This window comes from Microtus pennsylvanicus, chromosome 2, assembly GCF_037038515.1.
Source record: "Microtus pennsylvanicus isolate mMicPen1 chromosome 2, mMicPen1.hap1, whole genome shotgun sequence".
In the NCBI taxonomy this organism is placed as follows: Eukaryota; Metazoa; Chordata; class Mammalia; order Rodentia; family Cricetidae; genus Microtus; species Microtus pennsylvanicus.
The window spans coordinates 42,191,514-42,216,009 of record NC_134580.1 but is presented as its reverse complement, the minus strand read 5'-3'; the positions used below and the strand labels follow the sequence as shown (position 1 = coordinate 42,216,009).

The window sequence follows — 24,496 nt, the reverse complement described above, 5'->3', positions numbered from 1 at the left end:
TAAATATCGTAGACATGGATTCTTGTGCTGGTCATCAAATTCATCTCTATCTGCTTCTTTATTCACGCTTGATGCTGCTGCTGCGTGTGCGTGTAACTATGTCTATGTGCATGTATGTATGACTGTATGTATGTATGTCTGTGTCTCTGTACATCTCTGATGTGATGTCTCCGTGTGTGCGTATGTGTCGGTGTGTCTGTGTGCACTGTATACATCTCTGCATGTGATGTCTCCGTGTGTGTGTATGTGTCGGTGTGTCTATGTGCACTGTGTGTATCTCTGCATGTGATGTCTCCGTGTGTGTGTATGTGTCGGTGTGTCTATGTGCACTGTATGTATCTCTGCATGTGATGTCTCCGTATGTGCGTATGTGTCGGTGTGTCTATGTGCACTGTGTGTATATCTGCATGTGATGTCTCCGTGTGTGTGTATGTGTGGGTGTGTCTATGTGCACTGTGTGTATCTCTGCATGTGATGTCTCCGTGTGTGTGTATGTGTGGGTGTGTCTATGTGCACTGTATACATCTCTGCATGTGATGTCTCCGTGTGTGTGTATGTGTCGGTGTGTCTATGTGCACTGTGTGTATATCTGCATGTGATGTCTCCGTGTGTGTGTATGTGTGGGTGTGTCTATGTGCACTGTGTGTATCTCTGCATGTCATGTCTCCGTGTGTGTGTATGTGTCGGTGTGTCTGTGTGCACTATATATATCTCTGCATGTGATGTCTCCGTGTGTGTGTATGTGTCGGTGTGTCTATGTGCACTGTGTGTATCTCTGCATGTCATGTCTCCGTGTGTGTGTATGTGTGGGTGTGTCTATGTGCACTGTGTGTATCTCTGCATGTGATGTCTCCGTGTGTGTGTATGTGTCGGTGTGTCTATGTGCACTGTGTGTATCTCTGCATGTCATGTCTCCGTGTGTGTGTATGTGTGGGTGTGTCTATGTGCACTGTGTGTATCTCTGCATGTGATGTCTCCGTGTGTGTGTATGTGTCGGTGTGTCTATGTGCACTGTATGTATCTCTGCATGTGATGTCTCCGTGTGTGTGTATGTGTGGGTGTGTCTATGTGCACTGTGTGTATCTCTGCATGTGATGTCTCCGTGTGTGTGTATGTGTGGGTGTGTCTATGTGCACTGTGTGTATCTCTGCATGTGATGTCTCCGTGTGTGTGTATGTGTCGGTGTGTCTGTGTGCACTGTATACATCTCTGCATGTGATGTCTCCGTGTGTGTGTATGTGTGGGTGTGTCTATGTGCACTGTGTGTATCTCTGCATGTGATGTCTCCGTGTGTGTGTATGTGTGGGTGTGTCTATGTGCACTGTGTGTATCTCTGCATGTGATGTCTCCGTGTGTGTGTATGTGTGGGTGTGTCTATGTGCACTGTGTGTATCTCTGCATGTGATGTCTCCGTGTGTGTGTATGTGTGGGTGTGTCTATGTGCACTGTGTGTATCTCTGCATGTGATGTCTCCGTGTGTGTGTATGTGTGGGTGTGTCTATGTGCACTGTGTGTATCTCTGCATGTGATGTCTCCGTGTGTGTGTATGTGTGGGTGTGTCTATGTGCACTGTGTGTATCTCTGCATGTGATGTCTCCGTGTGTGTGTATGTGTGGGTGTGTCTATGTGCACTGTGTGTATCTCTGCATGTGATGTCTCCGTGTGTGTGTATGTGTGGGTGTGTCTATGTGCACTGTGTGTATCTCTGCATGTGATGTCTCCGTGTGTGTGTATGTGTGGGTGTGTCTATGTGCACTGTGTACATCTCTGCATGTGATGTCTCCGTGTGTGGGTGTGGGTGTCGGTGTGTCTATGTGCACTGTGTGTATCTCTGCATGTGATGTCTCCGTGTGTGTGTATGTGTCTGTGTGTCTATGTGCACTGTATGTATCTCTGCATGTGATATCTCCGTGTGTGTGTATGTGTGGGTGTGTCTATGTGCACTGTATGTATCTCTGCATGTGATGTCTCCGTGTGTGTGTATGTGTCTGTGTGTCTATGTGCACTGTGTGTATCTCTGCATGTGATGTCTCCGTGTGTGTGTATGTGTGGGTGTGTCTATGTGCACTGTGTACATCTCTGCATGTGATGTCTCCGTGTGTGTGTGTGGGTGTGGGTGTGTCTATGTGCACTGTGTGTATCTCTGCATGTGATGTCTCCGTGTGTGTGTATGTGTCGGTGTGTCTGTGTGCACTGTATACATCTCTGCATGTGATGTCTCCGTGTGTGCATATGTGTCTGTGTGTCTGTGTGCACAGAGGAAGACACCAGCTCTCCTGCTGTATCACACACGACCTTCTTCCTCCCAAGTCAGGGTCTCTCTCGGAACCTTAAGCTAGTTGCCACCAGCCCCTGCGATCCCTCATACAAGGCCGTGTTCTTCCTTCCTCGCTGAACCATGTCCTTGCTCCCAGGTGCTGTCCGTGAGTCTAAGCCGTCTACTATAGTTCCTTCCGTACGTCTGAGTGTACGGAGCACTGTCCTTTGGGGCAGGGCGGGGCCAGCAATCATCAGCTCTGTGAAACTGTGCCTGCTGGGCTGACTTCCACTATTCAGTGGTCAGTCAGTTCTCCTCTTCCGCAGTATTCTGGGTCTTGAGCAAGGGCTGTCGGTCAGAGACTATTAGAAAACCAGCCTGTCTCAATGGACAACAGGAAACCAATACTCCAGGCTGATGGGCACATATAAGAAACAGCAACTTCATACCCCTCCTCCCCAGGACACTCCAGTCAAGAGAATTAGTTCTCCCTGTGGCCACGCACTGGCTGTATGACTCTTGGCAGCGCTTTGGCACCCACACCCTCCAGCCTGGTAACTCATTCATGGGTTTCAAGCTCTTGTGTGACACTGGGAAAGTCACATCACCTCTCTGGGCCACGGTGGCACGTCTAAAGCGATACCACTGTGGAGGGGAGTCAGAGAACTGGTCCCACCAAGAGGGATGCGGCTACACTGTGCCAGGTCACTGACCTCAACACCGGTGCAAAAGGGCCCCAGGGTCAGTCCACTCCCAAGGGGACTTGCTTCCTCTTTCACTGTCTGTCCCATGGCTCAAAACTGACTCGTCCCATTTCCTCTGTGGGCCATGGCCTGAGAAGTGCTGGGGACACAACCTGGTGACCTTCAGGGTTTTTCCTATCTCACGCCAGCTGCCCAACCCCCAGCCACACAGAATCTGAGACATCTGTAAAGGGTGATGGGTTGGTCCAAATTATCACACTTGAAATGGGCAGCAAGGACCAGGCTTCGGGATCTCAAGAGTGCTCCTTGAAATAGGGATTTAACACCTGGAGACACGGCCCATGCTTTTAATTCAAGCACTCAGGAAGCAGAGGCAAATGAATCTCTTTAAATATCAGGCCAGTCTATTCTACACAGTCATTTCCAAGGAACAAGTGCACAGGGGGACGCGGGTTCGAATCTCAGAACCACCTTCTGATCTCAGTGTACAAACCCCACACTCTTCCACTCAAATTCACACACAGACACACAGACAGACAGACAGACACGCACACACCAGAAACACGAGCCTCCAGCCCCTCTTTCCCCTGCCCATCTCATCTCCCAAGGGTGCCTGTCACGGCAGAGACGTACCAGGCTACACCTAGAAATCCCACCAAAGCCACTCGGTGTCAAGAGGAACCTTAGGGGCCAGGGATGGCTTAGTGGGTAAAGAACCTAAGTTTGATTCCCAGAACCCACATTTAGGAAAAGGGTGTGGTGGTCTAACAAGGCTAAGGAGGTAGAGACAGGCAGATCACTGGGGCTCACTGGCCAACCACTATAGCTAAAGTGGTTAGCCCTAGGCCAGATAAAAGGTTAGCCTTGATAAAAGACTTTATCTTCAAAATAAAAAAAAAAATGGTACCTGTGGAATGTTACCCAAGGTTGTCCATACATACACATACATGTGTACACACACACACACACACACACAGTGTTTCAAGAAGTCTTATTACTGTGATCAATTTCCCACCAACTTTACGAAAAAATTCTGCACAGAGAGTAGCCTAGCAATAAGGAACCCAGGGCTGGCTGCTGAGTCACCCGGAGTCATGTGCCATCCTACAGAGAGCTCTTGGGGCCAGCGAGCCCCTGGGATGCTGGGGAGAAATCCTCCCAGAGAGTCCAGCCAGAAAGCCTCTACTCCAGGTGGGGCATTCTTTCTGAATTCCATTCACAAGTCCCTGGGAAGAGGCTGGAGAGAAGTGGGCACTAAAAGTGATGGGGAATGCTTGAATTCCCGCTCTGCTTCTTACTGGCCGCGATTTTCTCAGCTACGATGTGAGAGTAAATACGACCAGCCTCACCAACTGCCTGGGAGACAGGCTACCCAAAAACTCAAAACTACGCTGTGAGAGAGAGCTTTCGGCAGGAGCTTAACCTCCTACACTCACCCAGTGCTCCTCCTCCTTGAGCCAAGTCCCTGCCCTGCCTTCCTGGTTTCTGAATGAATGAAGAAAACTACGGTTGGAGAGAGGCTGGGCTCGGGTCAGCCAGGAGAAACAAACCCAAACTCCCTCCAGCTCGATACTGCTCAGGTCCCCTAGGGATTTACGTGAGTGGCCTCCAGACACTGCTGTGCCCCATGGGGCTACATCACACGCCTGCTGTGCAGCAGCCGCTTGCTTTATTACTTTGTTGAATGGCAGGAGAGATCCCATGCCTCCATCATGAACTAAGAACTAGGGAACACGTGTTCAGGAATGACTGTGAGACCCATTTCAGAAGACACAGGACAGCCATTTGGGGCATCCCTTCACAAGCCTGTTTGCTCGATCTGTGTGAGTTCCAAGCTGGACTCTGGAGCCCAAGGTTACAGAGCAAAGCAGAAGACCTGGCTTCAGGAGAGTGGAGCAGACACTGGGGGACGTGGCTGCCCAAGTTTCACTTCCACGCTGTCTTTTGTGTCCCACTTCACTCTGTTTTGAATGAAGCTGGGTCTGGGGAAGACACTAGCAGTACTGACCTTCCCCAGCCCAAGGCTCCGCATCTCTGGGTCCTAGCCTTGGGGACTCAAGGGACAGAGCAGCCTCTGGATGCCCAAACCCAAGCGAAACTCACGGAAACATTTTCAAAGAGCCACAACAGGCTGAGAACTGGGCACTGAGAGGCCAGCAAGGTCTGACAACCTGCAAGCAAATTCAGTCAGTCAGAAACGACCTGAGGCATCCCCCACCCATGGGCCCATTTCTCACCCCACCATTGGCCCCTTACAAAGCTGCCGACCTCCTGTGCGGAGCAGCCAGTGTTGGGTAAAGCCACCTGAACTGTCTAAGATCATCAAATCCACCGTCATCTATCTCAGCCCCACAAGAAGAACCTGGTTCTCTGTGTCCCTCGGAAAGCCTATTGCTGGGGGAACATCAAGGACATGAGTACATCCAGGGCCCCAGCACCCCACTGTCACTAAAGCAGTGCCCCGCAGACACCCTGGGCACAGTGCACCAAGGGAGAAGCTGAGCCAGGTCTTGAACCACAGCCCTGATTCTGTCTCGCGAGCATGTCTTTTGTCTCTGGGTCCCCATCACCTTGTCAGGTTAAAGAAGAGGACAGCGTGCTTCAGGCTGGGACTCTAGGCATGAAGGTCCTACTCAGGCCTACAGTCAGGCCTTGTGGGAAGAGCTGTCTGCTCATACTCTCTCCATCCCATCCCCTGTATCATGTCCAGACCTTTGGGGTTCACCTGAGCTCAGAAGACACTTGCTGACTTCCTTCTGCATCCCTTCCATGCCTCTGCCACTAGCTGCCTTGGGAACCTACAGGGGCAGAGCTCAGATTTGCAACTCTGTGGTCTGTCTTCCTGGTCCAGGCCGGTGAAGCAAGCCAACGATGGTAAGGCAGGATGATTTCCAAGTACACCTCACAGAATGTGTGGCTCACAGACCAGAGGCATCATAGCCTGTGGGACATGGAGATGCTCAGGCCACCCAGAGCTGACTCAGGATGTGGGTAAGGCCCAAGTGACTGGGTGTGTACTCAAGCTTGGGAAGCAGTCCTCCCAAGAGACCACCTGATGCCTGTCAAACCGTGAGCCTGAGAAGAACTCACTCTGGACTGCTATTAACGAAAAGAGTCTGGCCTAGAGGACACCACAGAAGAGAGGGCAGAAGGAATGTTAAGAGCATGTGGACGGCATGGAGTGCTGGCTTCTGCGCATGGCGTGGCCATTGCACCACACACCCACAACAGCTGTCATGACCCGCACACAACTGGGCCACCAACAGCCTGTCACGAAAGGGTACAAGCTCACACAGCCCCACCCCTCTCTGAAGAGGTTGAAACTATAGGCAGTTAAAGATTGCTGGAGGGGAAGAGGGGCATTTTCTATTCAGGAAATGTTCCCCAGTACACAACCCCAGTTAAGTGTGCCGTGTCACCAAAACAAACGAAAGGACAAAAAGTACACACACACACACACACACACGGAGATTTCATATGAAACCCATTATCATGTATAATTAATATGTGGGGTTTTTTGTTTTAAAAAGATTGGTCTTAGGAACCTTCAAGAACCTTCCGTGGAAGACAATATGGGACAGAAATGTATATGCCCCAGAAGGCACCAGGCATGGCTTACTTCACAGCCCTCTGAGTCTCAAGGATGCCCAGAAAGTGCTCATACCTGAGCTGTGACAGCTGGCATCAGTCCTGGTCCCTTGACTTGAGCTATCCTCACCCTTACCCCACAAACAGGCTGATACACAGTGGCTGCCCACTGACCCTCACAGGTCCTTCACCCACATCCCCAGGATGCCCTTCCCTCACTCCTGCGGTGAAAGGGGGCCTTTCTAAGCATGATTCCGGTGTTTTAATAAGCCCTGCCTTCATGGCCTCAGATCATCCGAAATAAAAAATCACTCTCAGCCACACTTCTTCCAACAGATCTCCTCGGCTTCGATTATTTATATATTTATGAACGATGTTCACGGAGCAGATGGCAGCTAGTAAGCCTCTGCTGAGTGGGGGGAAAAATCAATGGGACAGAATGTAAACTGATGACTCGTCCATTTAGGCTTCCCGACGAGCTCGGAGGGAACCATCTCCCATCCCGTGGAAGCCTATACAACAGCCGGTCAACAATTGGATGAAAATAGCATGCTTGGACTCCACAGGGCTTGCAGCCTCCAGAGCTCTTCTAGGAATAGCCAACCCAGGGCTGCTTCCCAAGCAGAACTGAGAGGGGTTGGGGCAGGGATGGGGGACAGAATCAGGTAAAGACAAGGAGAGCCTCATAGAAGAGAAGCCATAGACATTTACGGAGCACCGACAGTGTGTACCAACCGCTGCGTTGACCCCAACACCATTTCCAGATAGCCAGAAACACTGCCCATGTCACAGATGAAGAAGGTCCGACGAGAGAGGAAGGACGTTGCCCAAGGTAACATTGCCTATAAGCAGCCAATGTGGGCAATCTGAGCCCCAACCCCACACCCTCAGTGCTTCTGGCAATAGAAAAGGATTGGGGGGAGTGAATTCTCCCTCACTGTATCCTTAACTACAAAGTCATCTTTCAACCCGAGGCCAGCCAACCTTCAGACTGTGTGAAGAGTAAGTACTAAAGTTCAACTGAAACAGTTTGAACCTGGTTCACCTGAGACCCAGGGGAAGTGAAAAACCGGAACAAGATACAGAGGTTCTAGAAGATAAGGGATGGGTGTCACAAGCACGTGGAGGGTGAATGAGGTGAGAGAGAAAGAGGTGAGAGGAGCTTGCATTGGCAAGCCTGTCTACCTGAAGTTACAGATAGACAAGAACACACATACAGTCTTCAGCATCCTATGGAAAACCACCCCCTCTCCAGGAAGTCAGTAGTCCTTCCTCCCTGGCCTCCTCCCGCTTTCTCTCTGGAAGTTTCTCATCAGTTAAAACTGAGAGGAGTTCCCGTAGTAGCTTCGTCTGTGTTCTGACAGGCAAGACCATTACTATTGCCATAATTGTCCTACACCCAGCGTTTACGGCACATAACCGTGATGAAGATACAACCAACCCCATGACTTACCTGCCCATTGTACAGATAAGAACACCACACAGAAGCTTGGACGTGAAATGGTTTCAAGGCAGATCCTACTCTCTTATGTGGATACCCTGGGCAATGGGCATGGGCAGGAATATTTCACCTGCTTGCGGTCAGGAAAAGAGGGCTTCAAAGTGGTACTGACCTAAGACTACTGGCTGACCACACAGATGACCCCATATTTTGTTGGGAGGGGTATGTGTCTGTTTCAGACAGTGGCTCGCTACATTAACACAGGATGGTCTTGAACCAGTGATCTTCCTGGCTCAGCAACCCTAGGGTTACAATTACAGGTAGGCACCCACACGCCCAGCTCAAGTAACATCAATTTTAAATCTACACAGCTCAATCTCAGGTGGTTTTGCTAAAGATAGCCAAGTCCCACACCACCAAAGTCACCGGAATGGTGGTCTCTCCAACTAGAGAGATGGCAGGGATGCCGAACATGAGGTCACAACCTCCTAGCACTTTAGGAGCTCTTTCTGCACACCAGTCTCCGAATTCTTATGCAAGGCCTGCCAGGGACAAGGATCCATGACTTCGCTTCAAGGAGAACCACCAGAGGACAAGGACAAGGTCACTCAGAGGCCAGATGCTGACCTTGAGATGCAGACAGAATGTATTTATAAAGAATGGAGGGGAACCATCACTTTCTTACTCATCCTGTCAGAAAGTGGGTACCTCGCTCCCGGTATAAGGTGTCAAGAGACACAAAGGCATTCCGAATGCAGCAGGGCAACCAGAACCCCGGAAGAACCTTACAGCCCAAAGGCATAGCTAATGACCCTGCACCTGCCTCTCATGGGTGAGTTTTGGGAAGCCCTGGCCTCTCTCCAAGTCTGTGTGAACTGAGAAGGTCTCTCTTGTCACACAGGTAACCGTGGCCACTATAAAGACGGGCAGCAATGTCACCGCATGGAGGAGCTTGCTTGCCTCTTTAAAGAATGGAAAGTGAGCCGGACGGGGGACCCACACCTTCAACACTCAGGAAGCAGAGGCCACGGCCTTTACCACAAGTTCCGGGGCCAGCCTGTGCTACATCATGAGATCTCAATAACTTCAAAAACAAACAAAACAGATAATAGTAGCTCTCAGACGAATCCCCCTGCGCTGAGGTGAACATCACCGCCTCCTCCCAGGTCTTCAGAGAGGTGCTCAGTGAACTTCAGACATGAAAATGGACAGGGATGGCTACCAGAGAAAGCCACACTTCTTTAACATTTCCCAAAGTGCACAAACACATCTTAGGCTTTAACCCAAAGCCATTTTTATGTATCCCTCTCTAACACTCTTCAACCAACACACACACACACACTCTCACATACACACACTCACTCACACACACACACTCATCAACTTCAACCAACACTCACACACACACACTCACACACTCACACACTCACACACACACTCACACACACACACACAAACACACACTCACACACACACTCACACACTCACACACACACACTCACACACACACACTCACACACTCACACACACACACTCACACACACACACAAACACACACACACACACTCACACACTCACACACACACACACACACATATTCTCACACACAATCACACACTCACACACTCACACACACACACTCTCACACACACACAAACACACACTCTCACACACACACAAACACACACTCACACACACACATATTCTCACACACAATCACACATACACTCACCAACTTCAACCAACACATACTCACACTCATATACACTCACTCTCACACACATACACACACTCACACACACACACTCACACACTCACACACACACACAAACACACTCACACACACACTCACACACATACACTCACACACACACATATTCTCACACACAATCACACACTCACACACACACACTCTCACACACACACAAACACACACTCACACACACACTCACACACACACATATTCTCACACACAATCACACATACACTCACCAACTTCAACCAACACATACTCACACTCATATACACTCACTCTCACACACATACACACACTCACACACACTCCTCATAATCCACAGTATGCACCTCCCCAGGAAGAAAGCCTAGGCAGTTGACCGGTTCTGCACGCCCCACCACAGGAGAAAAACCCACCCATCCAGCCTCCTTCCCAGTGACATGGAGCACAGACCCTGGGAAATCATCCCAGCTGGCTACCCTGCCAGCCACCTCCTCTGTCATCTGGCCATAGCAAAGAAAAAAAAAGATGCTTCCTTTTTATACACACTGAATACAACCCTCCAAGAATAGGAAGAGTCGCACAGTCGGAGTAGAAGCGTCCTCATAGGGAATCACTATTTCCTCCAGGGCTCGGTGGATTTCTGGAGGCTGAGGTAGAAAATATGGCTCTGGTGATTATGGGATGGAAATCAAGGGCAAAGGAAGCAAAATGCGGAAGCATATGGGTTCACTTCTCAAAATCTACCATCCACCAATTCATTTCACAACTATCCATGGGGGGGTAGGGAGGCTGCCTGTGCTCCAGGCACGTGTCTTAGGGGATGGAGACATTAATGGTGAAGTGACATTCCCATTCTCTACCTCAAGGCCAGGAAACCTATTCTCATTTACAAAGCAGCCCATTTTACAGACGAGGAGCTCAAGACTCACAGACAGCAGACAACTTTGCCCAAGGTCACAAAGCTCGTCGGCAGTAAGACGGAGGTGCACAATCCACGTGACTCTCCCCTGCTGCGCCACCTTCACACTCAAGCCCTCCCCCACCCTCCATTTCTAGCAGCAGGGTGGGGATCAAAGACAACCCCCCTAGGGCTCTGCCAGCAAAGGAAGTCCCGGTTCCTCTTTCCTCCCACCCCCAGACACAAGCCCCACATTCGGAGGACACACGGGTTTCTTCCAGACCTACTGTGCACGCACGGCCCCCCGGAAAGCCCTGCTGGCTGCAAATGCATCAACCTCTAAACACTGAACTTCCATTTAAAAAAAAATATATGATGATGATAACGATGATGAAAACATAACGGGCAAAGAGGAAGTACTGTTTAAACGCCGGCGGGGGTCGGCGCAGAAGGAAGTCGGGCCAGTGGGAGTCTATTCGCCCTTTTAGTTCCCCAATTCGGCTGCCTGGCTTGGGAAAAAAAAAAAAACCCGATGAAGTTAGCCGGAGGGCAGCACGGCGCTCGGGTCAGGCTTGACGAGCGCTCACCTGGCCCGCAAGAGGGGTGTGCCCAGGGACGGCCACTCAGACCCCGCGCCCCTGCCTCGGAGTGCACGCCGCCCCAGGCGCTCGCTCCCTCCCCGCAGAGCCGTCTGGAACTGGGGGGCGACGCCGCAACGGGCTCCCCGCGGGCCCTGCACGTACCTGGCGGCCCGACGGACGGGCGGGCGGGCGGCGGGAGCCTGCGGTGCACACACGCCGCTTCCGGGTCGGCGGCTCGCGCGTCCCCGCCGCAGGTTCGCGAGCGGCCCCGCCGCGGAGGCAGCAGCAGCAGCAGCAGCAGCAGCAGCAACAGCAGCGCCCCGGCCCCTGCGCGGCCAGAAATCGCTATAAAAGGAAGAGGCGGCGAGGAGGAAGAGGAAGCGCTGTTTACCTTCGCAGCCCAGCCCGGCGCCGCACAAAAGGAGGACGCGGCGACGCGCCGCCCCCCGCGCCCCGGCCCCGCCGCACCACGGGCCCCGCGTCACCGCGCCCGGGACCGCCCCGCGCCGCCCCCGCCCCAACCCGCCGGGTGACCTTGGAAGAGTCCCTGGTGCCTAGGTCCGACCCCCAGGGCGCCGGGCATCCGCTACCCCTCCGTCACCTGGGATGAGGGGTCTAGACGCGCGCGTCCCTGGCCCTGCCACCTGCCTGGCTGCTCCAGGCCGTGGGGGGGGCGGGGGGGAGGGAGGCTGCCGCGGGAGCCAGGCAGAAACACCCACAGGCTCCCCTGTGCAAGCCCACGGGGACCAATAAATCAGAGGCGGTGCGAGATGGGGGTCTGGGCTACCCACAAGGCCAACCCAGGACTTGTAATTTAGTGGGGGGAAACTCCCCAATTAATATCTTCATGATGCCATTCCCATTTCTGGTTTTGTGGGAAACCTCATCTAGGACATGATTAAAGGGCATCTTTGCTCTCCTTTACTCCCCTACCCTCAACCCTACGTCATCGTTATCTTAATATTAAACCAGATTTTTTTTCAGGAATATTTAGTGTTATGTAAAATAGATTTTTTTCCTGACCTCTCACATGATATCAAAAGGGTTACACCCACAGCTTCCATCACCCTCCCCTCTTCATTCTTTTCACCCCTCCAGCGCGCGGGGGGTTTTGCCATGTGCCCAAACAGTATCAGGGACTGATTTACCTGGTCCATTTGGCGTGGGAGGGAGTTTCAAGACAGGGTGTCTCTGTATAGCACTAGCTGTCCTGGAACTTGCTCTATAGACCAGGCTGGCCACAAACTCAAAGAGATCCGCCTTTCTCTGCTTGCCAAATGCTGGGATTAAAGGTGTTTGCCACCAGCACTTAGCTGGTCTATTTTATCGTTAATAAAGGTGTGTCCTGATTTCCTTAACCTGGGCCAGTTCAGAGAGCTGGGGAATGGGGGCCTTGAATGGACTCCAGGAAGGCTCTCAAGGACTTTTGGTTGGGAGGGAACCCTGTAGAGCCACACCTCTGATGATAGCTTGCTTGCATTGGGACAAGCAAGAAAAGGTGTGTGACCCACTTGGAGGCGCAAACCCAAGGAGAGGGCAGAAGTCCTTTCCAGAAGTTTCAGGAGACATTTAGGCTAATGGAGGAAAAAAATTGCCCTAGAGGCCAAGGGCATGAGTTCAAATCCTCCCTCACCACTGCATTTCATGGCCCTGGGACAACCCCAAAGCCGGCCAGGACATCAGCAGCCCTTGGCTGTGAAGGAGGTGAGCCAATGCCATCTTACAGCGTGAGAAGTGGTCTGAATAATGGATCAGCGACCAGCTATAAACCTGAGGACAGCCGGGCAGTGGTGGGGGAAGCCTTTAATCCCAGCACTCAGGAGGCAGAGGCAGCTGGATCCCTATGAGTTCGAGGCCAGCCTGTTCTACAGAGTGAGTTCCAGGACAGCCAGGGCAGTTACACAGAGGAACCCTGGTCTCAAAAAAAAAAAAAACAAACAAAAACTTCAAGAGAAACAGTTACAGGGCTTGATCCTGGGAGAGCAGAGGAGAGCCACCTGGGAACAGGCCTTAATTCTGGACGTTCACAAAGTGAACGAGGTACCAAAGGCTCCTAACTGCCCACCTCAGCCCCCATCAGAGTCCATGACACAACCTGCCCAGAGTTATGTGTGAAGAGACTGTGGCTGGGACAGATGGCATCAGCCTGAGGTCATACATACCACATACCAGCCAAGCCAGGCAGATACCCAGGTTGTCTTACTGAAGCCCAAGGACTTGCCCAATGTGGGTGTCACTGTGACATGGGGCAGTAACGAATCCATGCGCAGAACCTAGGAGGGCTCTCGCCGTCCTTGCTGTTTCTATTAGAATAACTGTTAAAGATGTAAGGACCTGAAGTTTTCTAGGAAGCTGAGGGCAAGTGTCTTCAAACAACTTAGGACAGTTGGAGGCTTGGGTATACAGGCAGGAGACAAGGGAGGACAGGGGAGGATAAGGGCGTGGTCAGGGGGACCATGCTTAGCCTGCACGCCTTGAGTTCAGCTCTTGCTAGGATGGAGTCCTATGGTTATACTTGTGCACCTCAGATGGGGAAGTCTCTGCTCACTCATGGTCCCCCGTGAGACTGAGCCTTGCTTGTTCAACCAGACCTTGGTATGCCTGACAGACTCAAGCAAATGGAGAGCTGGAAATAGTGTGTGCAGAGCCTTTGACAAGTCTGTGGTGGCCTGGACTATCAACCCTGACAGCAAACAGTGAATTCCAATATCCTTAAGGAATGCCACCTGCCATTTCAGTGATGCGCGAGCACAGGAACGTCCTGTGACTCCGGACTCTAACTTGTCCACTGATAATGGGACTGACAATGTCATCTTCTGGTATAGGAAGGACTTACTATATGAGATAATGAATTTTACATTATTTGTCACCTGGGATGCAATCGTTTTATCTTAATATTAAAACTGGATCTCGGGGCGTCTTTCAAGCAAAATCTTCGTGTGTATAAAAACCCTTCAAAAAGATGCCACTAAAATATGTCTTGCATGAGTGTGGGATCAGATGCATTCTGTGTAAAAAGCGACAGAAGGTGGAAGTCAGGTGACTTGGGTACTTCCTTGTGTCCTGCTGGGTTAGCAGTTTGCAAGTAAATCCCATCATGCTCAAAGCAAACTCAGGGAAGGCCTCTTACCTGCTTGCCTGGCTTCCCACCTCTCTGGCCATTCAGATCCCAGAGATGATGCAGAAGAGGCTAACCTGGCTCGAGCCCACAAAGATGTTGCATGGGGTCACAGCAGGGACGTGGAAGATGCCTGCAGATCGCCCACCAGCACCTCAGGCCGGGCATCCCCCTCAGTGAAGTAGAGTGCCCTGCCGTGAGGCTAAAGCTGGGGTAGTGGAAGCTGAGCTTTCCAAAGCTAGCTCACCAACGCCCACTCAGAAATCAGAGACAGGCCTGAGGCCAACTGGGCCAGAGAGTGAGGCTTTGTCTCAAAAACAAAATCTGCAGGGCCTGGTGGCACACAACTTTAATCCCAAACTCAGGATGCAGAGGCAGGCAGGTCTCTGTGAGTTTGACAGTCTGGTCTACATAGTGAGTTCTAACCAGCCAAGGCCACACAGTGAGACCCTGTCTCAAGAAAAACACAGCCAAACAAAATCTGGAGTGTCAGAGCTGCTGGGGGCTGCTGGGATAGGGAGGGGAGGATAGTGAGGATAGCCTGAGGTGCTTGCTCTTGAGCCATCTGCAGGATCTTGCACGTGCCGTGAAGAGTTTGCTTTGGTCATGATGGGATGGAGTGAATGCTCCATGGGTACAAAGTTTTCTTTTGAGAAAACAAAACTCTTGAATCAAATCACGTGATGATGGACACAGAAAGTCTCTAAATGGCTTTCAAATCTGGGTTCTGTAGAAGTCACATGAGCTTCATTGTATTACAGCTTCTCACTGTATCGGCCACCAGTCTACAGAAATGGGGTAAAATGTGGGAATCTCAGCCAGGGGGTGTGCTGGGTACCTGGGAGGTGCCACTGCCTACAAAGGATCCTTCCGGGATCTTCTTATCACTTTCAGCTCTGCGTCTGTCCATCCGTGAAGTCACTGGCCATGCTCTCAATAGCATCAGGTTCTGGTGCCAAGCCTTCCACACCATACCCTTTGTGGGTCTACTGCATATCCAAACCACAGCATGAGACAGGTCGTCTGTCAGCCTGGTTGCAGTGGCCCAGATCACTAACATACTCTATGAAAGCTTTGAAAGACTTCACATACCATATAGCGAGAACAGTCACACAACCATTTATTAAACACCTTCCCAGTGAAATTTTACCTCCATTATCCCACAGTCCCCACAATTCCTTGCTGTAGGCCTCTCCATCAGCCCATTTCACCTGAGGAAAGCTGAGGTAGGATGTGACTAAATACTCCGTCCAAGGCCTTACTAATAAAAAAAACACAAGTAAACAATCCAGGTTCTGGTAGCACACACCTGTAGAGAGATTGAAGAATCATCGTTTGCGGTACACCCTTGACTACATGATGAATTTAAGGACAGCCTGGGCTACAGAAGCTCATGTCTCAAATAAAATTTACTAGTCAAGATTTAATTTAAAATCTCTCTAACCCAAGTATCTAAAAGGTATTTTATACTTTATATTCCTAAAAACACAAATTCAGTTACATAGCAGCAATGATAAGCATTCTGTGTTTTAAGATTTGCTTATAGTTTCAATTATTATAGGATCTTTTTGTTTGTTTTTGTTTTTTTCAAGACAGGGTTTCTCTGTGTAGCTTTGGAACCTGTCCTGGAACTCACTCTGTAGAGCAGACTGGGCTCGAACTCATAGAAGTTCGCCTGCCTCTTCTTCCCAAGTGCTGGGATCAAAGGTGTGAGCCACTACAGCCTGGCTAAGTTTCTCTTTTACACTAGTTCAATCTAGCCTAGCCCAGGGTGACCTTGAACTCCTGATCTTCCTGCTTCCTCCTCCTAAGTACTGGGATTAAAGGTCTGTGCCACCATGGGCTGGCCTCTATGGTTAACTAGGGGCTAGCTCTGCCCTCTGATCTCCAGGCAAGCTTTATTTGTCAGAATACAAACAAAATATCCTACAACAGACAAAATTCATGGAGTGGGTAACTGTGTCTTTGCTGGGATCTTCTCCGCTCTTGGACTGGCACCAAACTTTGCTGCCATAAGACTCTGCTTCAGGTCCATGAACTAAAATCTGTAAACTCGGGGTCAAAACCCTTTCCTCCACCATGTTGACTTTGCCCTATATTTTCTCACAGCAATGAAAAACTGTTCTAGAGTCTGAGGTCAGGGTGGACATTGTTGGTGGCCAAGATTCTGTCCTTTGCCAGGTGATTTTAGAAGGATCTGTGTCGACAGCACTGATGTTGGAACAGACATAGAGCGTGACCATCTCCTTTCCCTCTCCATCCTCATGGGACTCTGAGGACATGAGGGGACAGAGAAAAGGGCTTGTTCAGGGTGTGTCGCTAGCACTTCAGAAAGTGATAACTATCAAAAAGGGGCAGTAAAGAGACTGGGCCTGGTGGGGTGGTGCACGCCATCCATCCAAGCACTGAGGGGCACGGGCAGGATCTGTGGATCTCTAAGTCCAGTGTCAGCCTGGTTTACACAGTGAGACAGGGTTAGTCCTGAGCACTTAGGTATCCCTCCTTAGAATACCTCACTCCCTAAGGAAAGTGGGAAACACATTTGTTCTCAAGGTATTGCTGTGAATTTCTCCAAGTGGAGGATTTACCCAAATGGAGAACTTTTTCTGTTCAGCAAAACTCCCTTTTGAGGATGGACCTCACTCCTGCTCGAGCTGAGCTGATGCTGGGATCCTGTGAGACATCAAAGAGTCCGACATGATAAGGGACAGGTTTCCTCCGCTGGTCACCCTTCCCTCCAAATGTGTGTGTGTCTGTGTGTCTGTGTGTGTGCGCGCGCGTGGATGTACACGTGGGTGCATGCATGTGAATGTGTATTGTGAATGTGTGTATATTTGTGTGCATTTAGGATGAATTTGGGGCCCTCTGTGAAGAATGTAGGGCCCTGTGCATGCTGGCCAATCACTGCCCCTGAGTTACAGCTCAGCCCCCTAGAGACAGAATTCCAACCCAAATCTAAATAATACTAAAGTCTCAGATTTTTCATCTTTGCCATTGCATTACCTACATAGCACAAGTAACCTCAACATGATTTCAGTTTTACAAAAGGTTGTATGTGCATTGTATGTGTGTAGAAGCATCCTTAAATTTGGCTTCCTACAGGGGTCCTAGAGTCAACATCAAGAGACAAGCACAATTGTATGTGCAGTTATGTGTGTGTGAGAGAGATATATATCTCTCTCACACACACATATATAAAATACTGTGTTCTGACGCAAGTGCATCTGGGATGGCATCAGAGCCCAGGGTTCTGAGTCAGAGGATGTGGGTGGAGCTCCTGCTTTAGAAGTTCCTGAAACCTGCCCACTGCAAACTTGGGACTTGTGGTTCACCTCAGTGACACTTGTGAGATGTTGAAAAGTCTATGGGTCCACCTTCCTTCCTTTCTCTCTTTTTGAAACAGAAGATCATATATCCTAAGCTGGTCTTGAATCAACCTGCAATTGAGGATGAACTTGCCATCATCCTCCCTCCATCCCCTGTTGACGTGGTGCAGGGGACTGTGATAGGCAGGCACTGAGACAGGCAGTCACTGTACCCACTGAGCTACATCCCAGGTCAGTGACGTCATCCACTGCATTTAGCTCCTGTGGGTTTTCACTGCACCCGTCTCCTCTGTTCAAACTGTGGCATGGCGTCTGCATCCTACAGAAGTCTGTCCCTCATTCACACCTATTTTCAGCATCCCCACTCTGGCTACTCACTTCTTCCACTCCAGCTTCTCAAGGATGCTTTCCTGGTGGTACCAAGGCAAATCCCAGAGTCTGGTCTTCTTGACACCCTGGTCACCTGTGCTCTCACCTTCCTTGCCCACTCTCCGAGTGGGAGGTCCTTCTGTATATGTGTTGCTTTTATTGGTTACTAAAGAAGCTGCTTTTGGCCAACGGCTTAACAGAATACAGCCAGGCTGGAAGAGATATATATAGAGACAGAGTAGGCAGAGTCAGGAGAAGCCATGCAGCCGCCTGCAGGAGACAGATGCCTCCGCCAGAGCCCACTGTAACCTTGCTGGTAAGCCACAGCCACATGGCAATACACAGAGTAATAAAAATGGGTTAATTTAAGATATAAGAGTTAGCAAGAAATATACTTAAGCTATTGGCCAAATATTGCAACTAATTCGGATTTCTGTGTGATTATTTCGGGAGTCTGGGTGGCCGGGAAATGAACAAACAGCCTTCCCCAACATACTCTACGTCCATTTTCACAGGATTGTGTTTCACAAGCTAAGCACTTTCACACATTGCATAGCAAATGTCTCCAGTGACCTCATTCAGCTGCCCAAGATGGGGACGCAGCAGGGCATGGTGACAGCATTTGCCTGTAAGAAAAAGGAACCACAGAAACATTGAGTATTTTGTGGAAGGTCACAGAAGAAGTTAGAAATTAATTTTGGACTAAAGATCAGCTTTTTCGATATCCATTCATCATGTAGGAGCCCCGTTATTATTCCCATTGGGCAGATAGGAAAATAAATTTGATTATGACGTGACCCTGGAACCACTTGCATCAAAACACTGAAGAGCCTGTCAGAGATACTGATCCGCAGGCCCTGCATCCATATTCCTGGCCTGTAGGTCTGAATGGGCCCGGGAATCTGCATCCCCACAGTTCTGGGTATTAAACCCTGGGTCCTGAACCTGACAGACACCTATGTTAGCACTGAGCTACATTCAGTTGGCTCTCGGAGAGAGGGGATTGCTATGTAGTCTAGGCAAGCCTTGAACTACCAATCTTCTTGCCTCCTCCTCCTGAGCACCGGAATTAAAGGCATATACCACCATGCTTGGGCAAGGGAGGGGTCTGCAAGTTAATGTGTCTTGCAGAGAAGCTCAAGCTCATATTCACCACTAAGTTCAGCATATACCCTCTGCCCTGTGGCTTTCATGACGATGTATCTACAGCTAGCAACTGTGACAAGGGACCTTTCCCAGCTATGTGGAAGATGTCTACTAGAAGGAAGGCAGGGCTTGCCCACATTCCTCAAAGTTGAATATATGTGACAGTAACCTTAAAGCTAATCACATTGTGACAATGGCAGAGACCCCTGACCTGACCCAACCAACACAGTCCCATTGGGGGAAACTGCACTTCCGACCTGAATCCTGGGGGTCATGATCAACCCACATGACTTAGTAACCAGGATCACAACAGTAGGGAGTCAGTAGAAGCAGATTTGTGGGGGACAAGGGTGTATTTCTGGCTAAGGTGGGCTAAGCAATAGATAGATTTATTCTCTAGCTTTAAGTAACTGGGAAAAAAAAAAACCCTCATGAACAAGGCATCATGATGGCACACACCTGTCATCCCAGCTCCAGAAGCAGAGGCTGGAGGAACACTGCCAAGTTTAAGGCTGACCTTATCTTCTTAACATGTTGTTATACGTTATATATAGACTTTCTCTTAAAACCCATACCAACAAACAGCAAAGAAAACAACTCCTAGCCAAATTTATATATAAGTGTGTGTGTGTGTGTGTGTGTGTGTGCCTCTCTCTCTCTGCAGGTGTATGTGTGTCTGTGTTTATCTGTATGTTTGTCTCTCCCTCTGTGTATGTGTGTGTCTATCTCTCTGTCTCTATGTGTGTGAATGTCTGTCTGTCTCTGTCTGTGTGTCTGCCTGCCTGTCTGTGTCTCTGTGGATGTGTGTATCTTTCTGTGTGTCTGTCTATCTGTCTCTGTGTGTATGTGTCTGTCTCTTTCTCTCTGTGTCTGTGACTGTGTTTATCTGTGTCTGTCTCTGTCTCTCTCTCTGTGCACATGTGTCTGTCTATGTGTGTGTGTGTGTGTGTGTGCGTGTGTGTAGGAATGAATGAAAATACCCCTTCAGGGGGTGAAATGTGTTCTATGAAGATACCCAGTTTCAACTCTGCTTGGGGATCCATCCTATCCTTTAGTGACCAGTTCCATGTTGTGTCCCCAACTTCCTGTGAGAGACGATCCTTGATCTGCTTGATGTCCTTAGGTCAAGCTCCAGGGGTGGCTCTGATTATCCTCGGCCATGTCTACCCATTTGGGGCCGGGTGGTCAGGAAATTGTGTCCTTCTTTGCACATCTCTGTATGCAGCACTGTTCTGCAGAGTGCTTCCTATGACATTTCTAGATGGAAGAGCCAGTGATGCTTTCCATTCTGCTTGCAATGAAGAGAAAGACCTGTAGTAATAGGAGCACGGCGGCAGGGCTGCGTCCCCAAACACCCCAGCCGCCTGCCCTGCCCGGCTAGCTTATGCCCCGAAATAATTACACAGACACTGTATTCTTTCAAACACTGCTCTGGCCCATTTCTAATCATCTGTGTAGCGCCCCTAGGTGCGCTTACCGGGAAGATTCTAGCCTAAGTCCATCCTGGGTCGGAGCTTCATAGCGTGCGTCTTCCCTGGAGCAGGTAGCATGGCGTCTCTCCTGCATCTGCTCAGGAGAGGAGAGCTGTCGAGTCTGACCTCACTTCCTCTTCCTCCCAGCGTTTTGTTCTGTTTACTCCACCCACCTAAGGGTGGGCCTATCCAATGGGCCTAGCAGTTTCTTTATTGCTTAGCCAATGAAATCAACAGATTGATATATGACACTCCCACATCACTTCCCCTTTTTCTGTTTAAACAAAAAAAGGAAGGCTTTAACCTTAACATAGCAAAATTACATATAACAAAACAGTTATCAAGTAAAAGTTACATCAGAAACATTTATACATATAACAAAATTGACCGTAAATCTCTATCAATAAAGCAAAATCTATACTAATGCAAATTATTCATGTCTATATCATATCCCCCTTTAAATGTAAAAGAACATTTATAAACTATATTTGGGAACATGGGCGCAGTTTTTTCTCTCCAAACTGCTTCCTGCTGAATGGGGGCGTCGTTAATCAGATTATTTAGGGTGTAACCTGTGTGCCAGGTTTATCTCAGTTGGCAGTTGAGCAAAGCAATTTTCTGAAGATGTTCACAGCAACCCTTCAGGAGGACGTGGTCCATCATACCAAATCGGAATAGAAGAAATCCATAGAGTCTCATCCTCTGTGAAAACAAAAGAAGACTCTCTCCAAAGCATCATATCCTTAGACCCAAATTCTGAAATCGTAATACCCTTATATCCATTCTGGTTTAGCTTGGCAGCCCATGTAATGAAATGTCTCTTTGTACTTAGCTCCTTCACAGTCAAAAATTTTAAAGAAAACACAATAATACAAAGAATCCAGACTCTCTGTGAATTTTTCATCTTTACGCGGCTTATTTTTCTTTATTTCTTTTAATCTCTTAACTATCTGTACTCTGTCTCTTTAAAGACTTTACCTTTTTTTTTTAAACAATTAACTTTATTTTCTATATTCTTTTTCTTCTCTCTCCCAAGCCTACGTACATCCATGCAACAGTGTGACTCGTTTAGCGGTCTGAATCTGTCCTATTGTGAATCTGCAATTTTTTACTATCCAGGAGCACTTTTGATTTACACCTTTAAATCACTAGACGCTTAAGAATCTAAGCTGTGACATTCCTAGGTTAACTTTTTGCTTTTTAAGCGTATATCTGTAGACCAGGCTGCCTTTGAACTCTCAGAGATCCGCCTGTCTCTGCCTCCCAGGCATTGGGATTAAAGGTGTTTGCTACTACACCTTGAACTCACAGAGATCTGTTCGTCTCTGCCTTCTAGGCACTGGGATTAAAGGCGTGTGCTACCACACCTTGAAGTCACAGAGGTCTATCTCCCTCTGCCTCCCAAGTGTTGGGATTAAAGGTGTGTACTAGGACACAAAACAACTCTCTTCCTTTTATTGTTTTTTGCTTTAAGAACTTCAACTTTCAGCTTGCATATATTTTTAACACACTTTAAACCATTTAGAAATTTTCTTTGTCTTTGAATCTCTCTTTACTGTATATCTCTCTTTTTCTGACCACATGAGTCTTTAATTTACCAAGCAATATCAGTAGGACTAAAGGCGTGGCTTTGACGGCTGGATCCAGCCCATTCCTTAGCTTTCCAGCCTCTTGGCTGATGTACAGGCTGCAGCCATGTTTATAGCCACACCTGGCATTTCAAGGTCTCTGCCAGCCAGCGAGCTACAACAGACAATACTCAAGTCCTCTCTCGGTAGCCGGCCCTCCTGCCTCAAACAGTCAGAGTTTGCCCTGGCAGGATGGCCCAGAAAGCCGGCATTTTTAAACGGCGCAGCTTTTTTCCTGCTAAGGTTGAAAACCGAAAAGCATGCGTTCAGCTTTTCGTCAACACCATTTAAGTGTTTCGTGGCAGGACCTCTTAATGAGCTGCAGGCTTTGCAGCTGAAGCTGAGTCAGGAAAATTTCAAAATGGAAGACGTACCATTTTGTGCTAGCTCTGGGGCCGCCAGGTAGGAGCGGCACTCAGCACTTTAATTCTGAGACTGAGCATGCAGCACAGAAATTCTTTTCATCCAAGTTACATCCAAATCTGACATGCAGAGCACTGCGCAGTCTGAAAACACGTCCCTGTATGGCGGCAGGAATCTGCCATGCTCTTCTGCCTGCCTAAGCCTTATTCTGCCTTCTGCCCAGGAGCAGGCGGGGAGCTCTGAGTCGGGAAGCCTCTCTTAGATGAGGCGCTTGCTTGCCTCTAGCAAGCAGAGTAGACCCAAGAAATCGCTACTATCAATAAAACATGCTTTACTCTTTCCCAAGCTTTTTCAGGCTTTCTGTGGATTCAGTTGGCCACACGTCTGGGCGTCATTTGTAGTAATAGGAGCGCGGCGGCAGGGCTGCGTCCCCAAACACCCCAGCCGCCTGCCCCACGTTGGGCGCCATTTGTAGTAATAGGAGCGCGGCGGCAGGGCTGCGTCCCCAAACACCCCAGCCGCCTGCCCTGCCCGGCTAGCTTATGCCCCGAAATAATTACACAGACACTGTATTCTTTCAAACACTGCTCTGGCCCATTTCTAATCATCTGTGTAGCGCCCCTAGGTGCGCTTACCGGGAAGATTCTAGCCTAAGTCCATCCTGGGTCGGAGCTTCATAGCGTGCGTCTTCCCTGGAGCAGGTAGCATGGCGTCTCTCCTGCGTCTGCTCAGGAGAGGAGAGCTGTCGAGTCTGACCTCACTTCCTCTTCCTCCCAGCGTTTTGTTCTGTTTACTCCACCCACCTAAGGGTGGGCCTATCCAATGGGCCTAGCAGTTTCTTTATTGCTTAGCCAATGAAATCAACAGATTGATATATGACACTCCCACATCAAAGACCCTTTGCAAGAGAATGTCCCATAACTGCCAAGGTTCTTGGCATTTTCACTGAGCAGTCAGAACGGGTGACTCTTCGGATGGGCTCCGCCTGGAGAGAGGAAGAGCTGGGGACTCCTTGCAGTGGGCATTGCAGAGCATCGCAGCAGGCACAGTAGGAGGACAGACATCATCACTGTTATCATCAAGCCTGGAACATACATCCCTAGAGCTGCAAGTGTACTCCTGAGCAACAGGAAGGCAAAGCAAGTCTTCCTAACAGCAACTAACTGGGTAAATAGTAAGGTATTCCTTCGGTGACTCTGCTTTCAAGGAAAGTAGTGGAGAAACTAGAGAGATGGCTCAGTGGTTAAGAGCACCGGCTGCTCTTCCAGAGGACCTGGGTTCAATTCCCAGCACGCACATGATAACTCATAACTGTCTGTAACACCAAATCTGATACCTTCACACAGACATATATGCAGGCAAAACACCAGTGCACATAAAATACAAATAAATACATAAATAAAAAAGAAAAGTAGTAGAGCATAGTGATATACACCTCCAGCACTCAGGAGGCAGAGACAGGTGGTTCTCTGAGTTTGAGACCAGTCTGGTCTGCAGAGTGAGTTCTGGGACAGGCAGGACTACACAGAGAAACCTTGTCTCAGAAAGAAGAAAGCAAGCATGCAAGAAAGAAATAAGAAAGAAAGGGGGAGGGGAGGGAGGAAGGAGAGAGAAATCAAATAAAATAAAAACAAATAAAACAAAATGTATAAAAACAAATTATATTTTTAGGAAAATTAATTTTAAACTTTGAAGGGGGAAAAAAACTGAAGCACTCTAAGCTAGTGTGGCAGCATCAAGTAGCAGAGGCCACCACCACCTTGTTAGACTTGCTTTTCTTCTTGGGGCTTAGTAGCCAATACTGTAGATTTTACTGAGGTATTTTCTGTTCCCCATGGAGTGTAAGCTCCATGGAAACAGGGAGAGC

The 24,496-nt window shown here is 49.2% G+C and overlaps 1 protein-coding gene across 7 annotated transcripts in view; it reads right to left on the bottom strand.

Annotated features, from left to right (window-relative positions):
- Cyrib (CYFIP related Rac1 interactor B) overlaps positions 1 to 11,504 on the bottom strand; it is a 136,142-nt gene extending 124,638 nt beyond the window's left edge. For 4 of the 7 annotated variants that reach the window (XM_075960917.1, XM_075960918.1, XM_075960913.1 and 1 more), the window contains exon 1: positions 11,370 to 11,504. The gene's annotated coding sequence lies outside the window, so the exon portion shown is untranslated. The other 3 variants (XM_075960915.1, XM_075960914.1, XM_075960919.1) reach the window with 3 other exon arrangements.
- Between the last annotated feature and the right edge of the window lie 12,992 nt (positions 11,505 to 24,496).